Below are 11378 nucleotides of genomic sequence, written 5' to 3'. Positions count from 1 at the left end.
TGACCCTTTGTGCTTCCCAGGTGAGGTGATGCCCCCCTTGCTTTGGCTCACCCTCTGTGGGCGGCACCCACTGTCCAACCAGTCCCAGTGAGATGAACCAGGTACCTCAGTTGGAAATGCAGAAATCACCCGTCTTCTGCATTGATCATGCTGGGAGCTGCAGACCGGAGCTGTTCCTATTTGGCCATCTTGGAATGGTTCCTAAAAAGCTATTTTTGAAACAGTTCTACAATTCTGAAATTTTATCAAAAATCAGGCCTTTTCCCTATTTAACATTGAGAACTTCCTCCATTCCAGGGTAATAAATACCTAATACATATGTGCCTTCTGCTTCATACTTGTATGTACTTCATACACAGCCATTAAGGTGACTGAAAACTTGAATTTTCTATAATTTTCCCCGTTAAAAAAAAGCTTATGTTGTCTATATAATTAAGATAATTTAACATCCAAGTACATTCATATGCCTCACATAATTTTTTTTTTTTTTTTTGAGACAAGGTCTCACTCTGTCACCCAGGCTGGAGTGTAGTGGTGTGATCTTGGCTCACTGAATTCTTGACCTCATACCTCTCAACCTCAGCCCCCCAGGTAGCTGGGAGCACAGGAGCACACCATCACACAGGGCTAATTTTTATAATTTTAGTATAGATGGAGTTTCGCCATATTGCCCAGGGTGATCTCAAACTCCTGGGCTCAACTGATCTGCACGGCTCGGCCTCCCAAAGTGCTGGGATTACAGGCATGAACCACCTTGCCCAGCTCACTTCATTTTAATTCAAAAAAGTGGCTGAGAAATACATAGTGAACTCTCTTGTGTTCTAATCATGTAAGATGCATTGGTTATTTGGTCATTGATCAATAAGTGCTTATTTCCCAGTTTTTGACTGGTGCTAAAATGCAGGGATTGGTTGATCAATTCTAAGTCTCCTCTTTTCTGCAATTGGTAGTTTTTAAAATAATCTCTGAGTCACCCCTGGGGGCACTATCTGAGACAGTATGGATTGAACAGCACTGTCAGCAACATGCTCTGGGATCCCTCCCTCTGTAGAAAGGACGTGAAAAGTTGACCTGCCTTTGACAACAATCTCAAAGGAGGGAAGGGCTGTGTGAGGTCTGGGCTGGAAGAGGATTTTATATTTTCTCTTTTGCATGGCTTGTCTTTTCCAAATAAGCAGGAGACATCTTTAGGGTTCTTTTGTGTGTTTGGAACAGAGAGAAGAAAAACCCAGATCCATTTAAGATTCAGCAGAGGGCTTGGAAGCATAAGAGTTCAGGCAAGTTACCACTTGTCGATGATTCTTACATAATAAAGACAGCTTTATTATTTCTTCTGATTACATAGTCTTCTTTGATACCTACACACTCAAAAATAATCTGAAATAATTCTGTATATGCATATATAACGGCATGTGGGATAATATACCTTTTCACTCAATAATATGTCATAGACACCCTTCCAAGTCAACTGGCATAGCTTTATTATTTGTTATTAGATATCCTAATGCTTCACAACATAAATATCTCATAATTTATCCAACTATTTCTTTATTCATGAGCATTCACATTTTCAGTTTTTTGCTACTCCAAACTAACACTTTTATAATGAACTAACATCTGTAATGCTGAGTCCCTAATTTTCACTTTTTCAATGTCCAATCCTGATGGAATTTTTTCCCAATTATTCACCTGCTGTCCTGATTGTTTAGGAATTCAATGTAATAGTTAGGCTCTCTGTGGAATTCTCATTCAGAAATACAAAGGGGAGTGTGTGGTTTCTTTCTGTAATTTCAGAGAGTGGCCTCTTTTATTCGGACCTTCTCAATATGGTGGTCAGATCATGTTTCCAGCCTCAGGAGCTGCATATTAAGCCATTCCGATGGGAAACTGCTGCTGAAGCAGAAAGGTTCTGGGCAGCTGACGTGGCAACACAGTTTACAGTATCTGCCAGCTGTGAGTAACAGCAGGCTGTCATGATGGGATATAGCAGAAGCAGCAGCAGCAACTCCTGATTTAGGGGCAATCGATGTAAGTACTTATTTTCACCATTAACAAATTAACCCAAACCAAATGCAAACTGAAGAATGCTAAGAGGGGATACAGTTCTCACTAGGGACCCCTTCTAGCAGACTCATTTGAGAAGCATTTGGTCTCAACCAGAATAAGAAGGCATTAAGCCAGCACATGGTTTTCAGCAAAATGAAGAACTTCACAGGGTTCTGTTTGAAAAAACTAATTTCAGCTGTGGCTAATGCCAGTTTCCAACCCTAACTCCTTGGAGCTCCTTCATACTCTGGCAAAGGCTGTTCCCTGGGGGCTGGAATGGATTGTTAATGTGCAAAAGAACACGTGATTTCAACTTACCAAAAAACTTTAGGCAGGTTTGATTACGGGAAGATGAAAGGAAGCTTAGCAATTACAGCGTTTGGGGAAAGGAGAGAGCCTGTTAAATATTTTAAGGAGGATTCAAGTTGGTTAAAACTGACTTAGAGGCAATGTGGAAACTTTTGTTCTCAAGCTATATAGATGACTAGGGGTGTGGTGCCTGCCAACCCCATGACAATGAAACTCTGGCTTGGATTTCTTTACGAGAGGTGGCTCTGTGGCTGCTGTTCCCAAGGCTTCCACCCTGGAAGTCATGTTTACAGTTTCTAGTATTTTCAGAGTTCATAAACCATGTATTTATGGGTTGGTGATTTTTTTTTTCTTTCTGTTGAGACCTTTTACTCTGATGTTCGGCTCTGCATAAAACCTAAGTGACCAACAGCGGCTTAACCTGAGTGTGGTTAACTTATTGATAAACAGGTATTTTTGATTGTCACCTCTCTATGTGGGGTGAACAAGATGGAAGAGGTGGGTCACTGCCCCTGAGGAGTCTGCTGCCTAGCAGGAGTAACAGATATTATAAGAGGAGAAATGAACTTTGGGCTGGGAGTCGGGGGACCTGGATTCGGATCCTGGCACTGATCCCAGTGAACCATATGGCACTCTGGGCTTCAGTTTATGTGCTATAAAATGAATGCATTGGGATGGATAACCTCTTCAGTAACTGATTGCTCACCTAATGTGAATTTTCCCCTTGCTGAACAGCTTCTCACACAGCATTACCTTAGCTCCACATCCAATTCAGGGACAGGCGCTTTATTTCTAAAATGAATCTCACATGTCACCAGCCAGGCCTCATCAGATTGAGATATTCTATAACAGAAACTTGAAGGATTCTCCTAGATGGGCCCATTTACAGTGTAATGTTGATAGGTAGAAAGGTTGCTTTTGAGAAAGATGTCTTAAAGGGAGCAATTCCACAGACTCATCTTAAATATCTATTTCTGTTTTTAAATGGTTATTGATTGGAACAAGTACCTTTTCAACTGCTGCTGGCTTTTGAGAGGCAAAGACACAACAGCCTGACTCTTAAGAAAATGAAATTGCTTGAAATAAGTGTGACCCATAGACTTAAGGTTTGAAATAAATTTAACTGAGTCAAAAAAAAAAAAAAAAAAAAAAAAATCAGCCAGGCTGTGGTTTCAAGTACAACGGAAAATACCCACCATTGGCGGCCATGCAGTGCAGCCTCAGCTTCCCAGAACTCCTCACCATCAGTTCAGTCCTTTTTGACTTTGGAAGTTGTGGGAGATTCATAACATGTTAGTAGAATGATGGATCAAATCCATTTTTTAAAAGCACAATTTTTATGTAGACTTATTGTCCATCAGCCCTGCTAGCCTAGCTCACAAAATTATCTGCATGGGCATTCATACCCTTGCTGCCTCCCTCCCTTCCCCAAGACAGAGGTGTACTTCCTGACCCAGAACAAATCCCTTCTCTTGGATTACGTATCCCCATAAGCCTCCTCTGGAACCACCACACTCATCACTTAGTTCCTTTATTCTGGCGGTGTCTTCAGTCTTTCCACTGGCTTTCTACCGGCTTTCCACCACAAGTAAAAACATCTTTAAGTCTCTCCCATTTTATAATACACCAACTGACTACCCACCAAACCAGCCAATGAGCAAACACAATCCCTCCTTACTGTTCTCTCCCTTTTCTGACCCTTTCACCAACCCCACTGGCGTCCTCCAGTGGGCACTTTCGAGTTCTTATGTAATTTGATGTCTTACTGTGTTTGTGGTCTTTATGCCTTTCTTGACAGCCTCTCCTCCCTTGGTTGCCTTTGATGCTGTTCTGACTTTGCCTTCTTAGTCTTCATTGACTTCTCTTCCTCTGCTTTTTACCTTAAAGTATTATTTTCTTATTTTGAAGTATGTGCTCTTCCTTGACAATCTCATTCATATCTGAGATTTTAATTACAGTTTGTATGCTGATAATGCCTAAATCAAAGCACATACAAATCTTCAGGAAAGAAGCAAAGTATAAATAAATGAACACCGCCCAGCACAGATGCGTGTCTCTGCAGATTTCTCTTGGGAGCTCTTGACTCATATTTACTGCCTAAGACACCTCCAGTACATTGTCCTGCAGGCACCTCAACTCAGCATGGCCCATCCTGAACGTAGCTTTCTCTTAGTTGGCTGCCTTTCCCTCTGTGTATAATAATGTATGTAACTTCTACCCTAACACTTACCACATTTTATTAAAGTGATTAGTTTACTTTATTTGTCTCTCCAGTTAATGGTGAAAACTTGAGAAATAGAATTATGTCTTTATTTTTGTATTCCTAATGCCTACAACATGAGGCACATAATAGTTATTCAGTCATTAATTATTGAACGAATAAATGGTGGACAGATGGCTGCTTGCTGCAGTAGGTTGACATTCTGTGTCAGTCAACCCAGTCAGTGAGAAACATTGCTCTTTCACAGTAGTTCATGCATAAGTTCTGGGTGCATGCTTTTTGGAATGTCTCTGGACATGTGCTGACTGCTGGGTTAATCACCATGGCCAGGGAGATGCAAGACTCTTACTGTCCAGGTCTAAATTTTGTGCCCATTCTTAGAGCAAGAGATGGGGTCAGTCTCACACATGACAGATAAACTGAGAGGGGGTAGGGAAGTTCATAAAAGTAAAATTGATAATTTATTACCAGAAGCCAGAGTACAGGATGCTGGCAGAAATGGCAGGTATTCATCATAACTGTGTGCAAACCCCCTGGCTTTTATCATATAACTGCTATGATAAAAGCTAAACATTGGGGGTTTGCACATACTTATGATGAGTACCTGCCATTTCTACACTCCACTCTCCTTGTCCAGGTGCCAAGCAGGGACAGTCTTCCGTACCAACCCTCAACTTTTCTTTGCATTCTAAGCTCAAATCACATTAAGCATAAAACCCATTATGATGCTGCAAATGTACCAGGTCTTCCTTCACCTTCTAGCCCTTATCGTGTCTGTTCTGCCCAGAACACGTTCTCTCTTGCTCTCCTTTCTCTCTATCCAGGATAATGCACTCTCATCCTTCAGGTCTCAGTTGAGACAGATTTTTTTTTTTTTTTTCCAGAGAAACCTTCTCTGGTGAGGGTTGATACCTTTGTTGTGCATTACATCTGCTTCTCATTGTCATCCTCTCCTAGCACTTATCATTGGAATTGCCTGTCACCTAGGCTGTGTCCCCATTAGGCGCTAAACTCCAAGAAGAGAAGGAACAAGTTCACCTTGCCCATTTAGTGTGGCCTGAATTTAACACCTAAAATGATTATTGGCACATAGTAGATAAGAAATACACAATAATGAAGTACTCCTGGGTTCCCACCCGTTTCTTGGTTAAGAAAAGGCTTTTCTCCCATATGAACTGAATAAATGAAGGTCTTCATTTATTATTTCATAAATAAATGAATTAATATTGTCTAAAATATTATTTGGTGAATGGAGATAATTAAAAAAAAATTATCCCAGGGATGAAATTATACCGCAGTTGGATTCATTTAGCAACATTATTTATTTAATGAATGACATCTGGATCAGAACTAGGACATGGTGTCACAGTGTCATAATGTTATGGGGCATACAGAATATTGCATCCTAAGTGTAAAAGGGAATACGTCTAGCAAGCTTGTACAGAAACTACATTGCAGAACAGTGTTGCATGCAGAGAATCTACAACATTCATTTATGGGATGCTCCCAGAAAATAGTGAACTTTAGCCATCTCCCTTGTAATTACTGCAGACACATATGCTTAGTGATATGCTTTGGCTCATCTTGAATTCCCACATGTTGTGGGAGGGACCCAGTGGAAGGTAACTGAATCATGGGGGCAGGTCTTTCCCATGCTGTTCTCATGATAGTGAGTAAGTCTCACGAGATCTGATGGTTCTATTAGGAGGTGTTTCTCTACTGAAGCTGTCTCTTTGCCTGCTGCCATCCACATAAGATGTGACTTGCTCCTCCTTGCCTTCTGCCATGATTGTGAGGCCTCCTTTGCCATGTGGGACTGTAAGTCCATTAAACTGCTTTCTTTTGTAAATTGCCCAGGCTTGGGTATGTCTTTATCAGCAGCATGAAAATGGACAAATACACTTAGAAAATCATCTTGTTGTGCCCTTCAGTGTCCTCCAGAACCTGAAATTTGAACTTGGTTTTTTGGCATCATAAGGGACTTCTATGGAAATTGCCCTGCTGTGATAAATTTAGCATTAGCACTGCTGGGGAGCTTTGCTATATTTGCAGTCACTCATTCCAGACTGGTAGAGCACGGGATGTGAGTGCCATTTAAACACATGTATGCATCCACACTGTACACACGCATGGGCCATTTCTGTACAGGAGCAGTGGGCAGAGCAGTAGAACCTGCAAAATGGTATGTACCTTTATTAGCTGACAAATGGGACAAGGAGAAATTGTCCCATTATTTACTATCTATCTATCTGTCATCAGGTTGAATGAATCTATTTACACTGACTGATAATTTTGAAGGTTATAGTTATTATATTCACATGAAATAGATTTTATTTTATTTTATTTTTTTTTTGTTTTTTTTTTTTTTGAGACGGAGTCTTGCTTTGTCACCCAGGCTGGAGTGCAGTGGCGCGATCTCCACTCACTGCAAGCTCCGCTTCCCGGGTTCACACCATTCTCCTGCCTCAGCCTCCCGTGTAGCTGGGACTACAGGCGCCCGCCACCACGCCCGGCTCATTTTTTAAAATGTATTTTTAGTAGAGACGGGGTTTCACTGTGTTAGCCAGGATGGTCTCGATCTCCTGACCTCGTGATCCGCCCGTCTCGGCCTCCCAAAGTGCTGGGATTACAGGCGTGAGCCACCGTGCCCGGTCATAGATTTTAAACAATTGCATTTTTGTGTTAAATATATTACATGGCTATTACTAAGCCATATGCTCTTTTGAGCAAAAGCATTCCACTAGAAGACCTGCGGTTGATTTTCCTCTACTTGATGACTGATATTGACACACTCTGAATTTGGTAAAAGTATCACTTTTATTGCCTCTAAAATGGACGTTCTACTGATGCCACTGGGTAAGGAAAATAATGAGCTAAGGATAGGCATCTCTGGGAAAGATAAGCTATGACTGCAGTGGATTATTATGATGACAGACAGGGCAGAATAAAAATTAAAAACAATAACTTCTGATTAGATTATGTCAATAATAAAGAATAGCTAATATAAAATTTAAATATGAACTGCTATGATAAAAGCTAAATAAGAACATATACTCTGAACAGCCTATAAATTAACTCTTCTGCTATGCTCTTTATTTATTTATCTATTTGAGACAGGGTCTTACTTTGTTACCCAGGCTGGAGTGCAATATGTTCATAGTTCCTTGCAACTTTGAACTCCTGGGCTCAGTGATCCTTCCACCCAAGCTTCCCAATTAAGTAAGACTGCAGGTGTTAGCCACCATGTCCAACTATTTTTTTTCTTTTTTGTAGAGACAGGGTCTTACTATGTTGACTAGGGTTTCTTGAGCTCTTGACCTCAACAATCCTCCTGCCTCATTCTCCCAAATTCCTGGGATTGCAGGCATGAGCCACCATGCCCAGTTAGAAATAGTGCTATGCTCTTTTAAACAACATTGACAACAACAATTTGTTGGACACTTACCAAGGTGCAGGGACTGTGCGGAGTGCTTTTCCTAGATCATGCATTCATTTGTTTATCAAATGCTAATTGTGCACCTCCTACAGGCCATGCACAGTACATTATCTCATTTATTCTATAACAACCTTGTGAAGATACTCATCATTACATACTCATTTAGCAAATGGGGACACTTAGGCTGAGAGGTTAAATAACTTGCCTGAAGGCTCACAGCTAATCAGCGGAGGCATTGGAACCCAAATCCAATTCTAACTGCAAAGCCTGAGCTCTCAATTCCCATAGTGTACCAAAGTCATGAGCTTTGTATATAGTTTAGCTTCTCACACCTTTAACAGAATGTAAGGAACCTGAAAGAGAGAAAAGCAAAGAGTTATGGAAAACCCACTCCTGTAATTAAAAGGCACTTTCTATGGTGTTTTTCCATATATCATTTCATCTACCTCACAGCCCTTTTAAATGAGATTTCATTTTTAAAATATAATTTAAAAATTTAATTTTAAAGATGGGCTCATAGAGATTAGGCAATTCTTCCAAAGGCACATGACTAGCAAATGGTGTAGTTAAAACCAAATCCAGGTTTCATTTTCTATTTTCTTTCCTTTGGACCTTGCTACTTCCCAAAATGACTAAGGAAAGGACAGGTTTTAAGGAGATATAAACAAGATCGCAGCTCTGTACCCAGAGAGGAGCAGACTTCTGAGTGGTATGGGGGTGGTCTATGCTATTCAGACAGCTGCAATGAGGGTCTGAGTCACGTATGGGACTGTAAAATACTGGGGTGTGTTTCTGTACGGAGCCTGACGACCTACCTTCCTTGAAGGACAAATACTACCCATCTCAGGTAAACTGAGAGTGTCACTAGCCCCCTGGGTACCCAGGTACCCTGTAGTGTCTTATATAATATGGTATTTTTTATCCAGCAATAGACAGTAGTTGAAGTTCTATGACTGTAAATGAAAGAGCTGTGTGTGCATGAGCGCCTTGGCTTGAGTCTCTGGCTTAGACGCTGCTTCACCTGCAGGGATGGAGACTTTCCACAGATCCTTTCCAGCTCATTGGCTCTGTGCGTCTGAATGTCTGCTTCTGGTTGGAGTGCATCTCTCAAAATTTTCCAACAAATGGCAGGGAGTGACTTCTGGGGGTACAGGGTATGTGTGTGTGTATCTGTATCTGTCCCATTGCACATGTAAAATTTCTTTGAAGTATCATGCTTCATCTTAAAAATTAAGGTAAATTTGAATGTCATTCAAAACCATTTGTATTTGTTTTAAATGAAGATACTATTAAAATTGTTTAGAAAAGAAAATTGATGAGTATCCCATGGCATCCTGCATTGTTCCTGAAACAACAAGTACTCCACTGTGAGAAGCACTGGGCTACATTTTCTCAAAGTTTCTAATTTTGTTGTTTTCACCTTAGCCCATTATTTTTTTCTTGTGTCATTGTATGACACATGTTCTCTGTTTCTTCTTGATCTCATGGCTCAATGGGGGCACTGGATTGTGTGTCAAGGAGTTGTAGATTTCACAGCAGTGATGAATAATCAATTAATCCCTTACTGATGACTTGTGCAGAATACTTCTTTGGCAATTTATGCTATTTCCAGGGAAATAATAACAGTTAACATTTATTGTGCATTTTGTGATTTGCCAAACACTTTGTAGGGTTTTAATCTAATTTTACCCTCATAATAACTCTGTGAGGTAGGAGGTTCCATTATTATCCCTATTTTACAGATGAAGAAAAGGAGATGCAGAGTAGCTTGCCCAAGTTCATGTAGCCAGCATAGTAGGGCTGGGATTCACTGCTGGACAGCTTTATTCCAGGACCACCAAGTTGTCTTGCTCCTTTGGGGAATTTACATCCTATCGGCCTGCAGCTGAGAGAACATTCCACGAATATTCCAGTCCCACTTCATTTGGTGGGTTTATGCGTCACCTCTGCCTGCTGGAGCTTGACATGGGGTCAGAAGTCACAGCAGCATCCATCTGCTGCCCACTGTTCTTGATTCAGGGCGCATCAATCAAATGGGAGGGGTGAAGAGAGGAGGAGGTTGGGCCACCTCTGCCAGCCTAGGGCTAATAAAGAAGCATAGAGTCATTCTTCTTGAGTGATAGACTGCCTTTCCAGCTCTTGGCAGCAGAGGTGGATGCAGATTGGGCAGGTTTGCAGGCAGCCACGTAGGTGGCATTTGAAGGAGTCCTTTGCGGGTGCACCCACAGGGTGCCTTGGTCCTGTAGGAAGTCTGCATTGTGCCTAAACCTTCACTTCTAAGGTTGTGGTAAGAGTAACAATCCCAGGACTGGCACTGGTAGCTTATGGTACCTGTGCCAGGCTAATTGTCTCTGGCACAGGCACCATCTTTTCTTGGCACACACCCTCCTAATAACTAGAACAGCTGAGCAGCACAGGATGTGCTGCATCTTGTCTGCCACTCAGCTCACCTGAAGCAAGGGGCTGAAGTCTTGGCAGCAAACACTGGCTGAGGCCGTGACCTCCATATCCCAAGACTGTTTCCAGGGGGTAGCTTAGCTGGAGTCAAGAGGCTGCTCTGCACGAAACCGTCACCCCCTGATTCATTCTTGGAGTCAGAAATATGAGATGCTTGCTGACTAAAAAGAGCCACGACGTTGTGGCTGGAAATACATGTGTGGCCATTATCCCATCGTTCCCACCTTGGTTAAGAATTTAAAAAAAATTATTGTAATGTAATGTTTTTCTTTCACTGTCTTGTTGGAGTGGGTCTCTTAAGATTAGCTAGGGACCTCATTTTAATAAAGTATGCAGATAATTTGTGTCTGTTTTTGTCTCATTTATATCCCACGCAGCATCCCTTTATCCACACTTAGATCAGCTCCCTAGACTCACTGATTGCCTCAGCCTTCTCTTTTACTTTCTCTGGAAACTCTCTTTCCATATTTAATTCTATACTCAGGCTATGAAAACTATTGGGTACAGTCATACAGTATAAGCTGTTGCTGGTATACATTTAAGGTGTCCATTCATTTATAAATAAAATGTTTTTGAGCTCTTGTCATATGCCAGGCACTGTGCAAGGCAGTGCAAATATAGCACGGAACAAAGCACAGAAGGCTGACATCCCCATGGAGCTTGATGTCAGCCTAGGTGTCCAATGACAGATGCATTTCCAGCCCACTTGTTACTCTGAGCACACGTTCTTAGTGAAAGCCCACTCCTGTATTCCACAGTGGCCATTCCAAACCGTCGTAATGTTTCTCAAGTCTCTTACCAAATGCTCACCCTAGAGATGGCCAGTAGAACTTGGCATTCTACTCCACAGGGAATTCTTGGTTTCTGTCTCCTTATGTTCAAACATGTCTCCACCTATGCCCATCTTCA

The 11378-nt window shown here is 41.5% G+C and overlaps 1 protein-coding gene across 1 annotated transcript in view; it reads left to right on the top strand.

Moving 5' to 3' along the window:
* The first annotated feature begins 1930 nt into the window (after positions 1–1930).
* The window catches only part of LOC105484484 (SEC16 homolog B, endoplasmic reticulum export factor), a 69901-nt gene continuing 60453 nt past the window's right edge, over positions 1931–11378 (top strand). The window contains exon 1 of the mRNA XM_071076098.1: positions 1931–2028. The gene's annotated coding sequence lies outside the window, so the exon portion shown is untranslated. The remainder of the gene's footprint in view (positions 2029–11378) is intronic.

The sequence above is a fragment of the Macaca nemestrina genome, chromosome 1, assembly GCF_043159975.1.
Source record: "Macaca nemestrina isolate mMacNem1 chromosome 1, mMacNem.hap1, whole genome shotgun sequence".
NCBI classification, from domain to species: domain Eukaryota; kingdom Metazoa; phylum Chordata; class Mammalia; order Primates; family Cercopithecidae; genus Macaca; species Macaca nemestrina.
The sequence above is the reverse complement of the archived record's forward strand: the minus strand, read 5'-3'. Positions and strand labels throughout refer to the sequence as shown.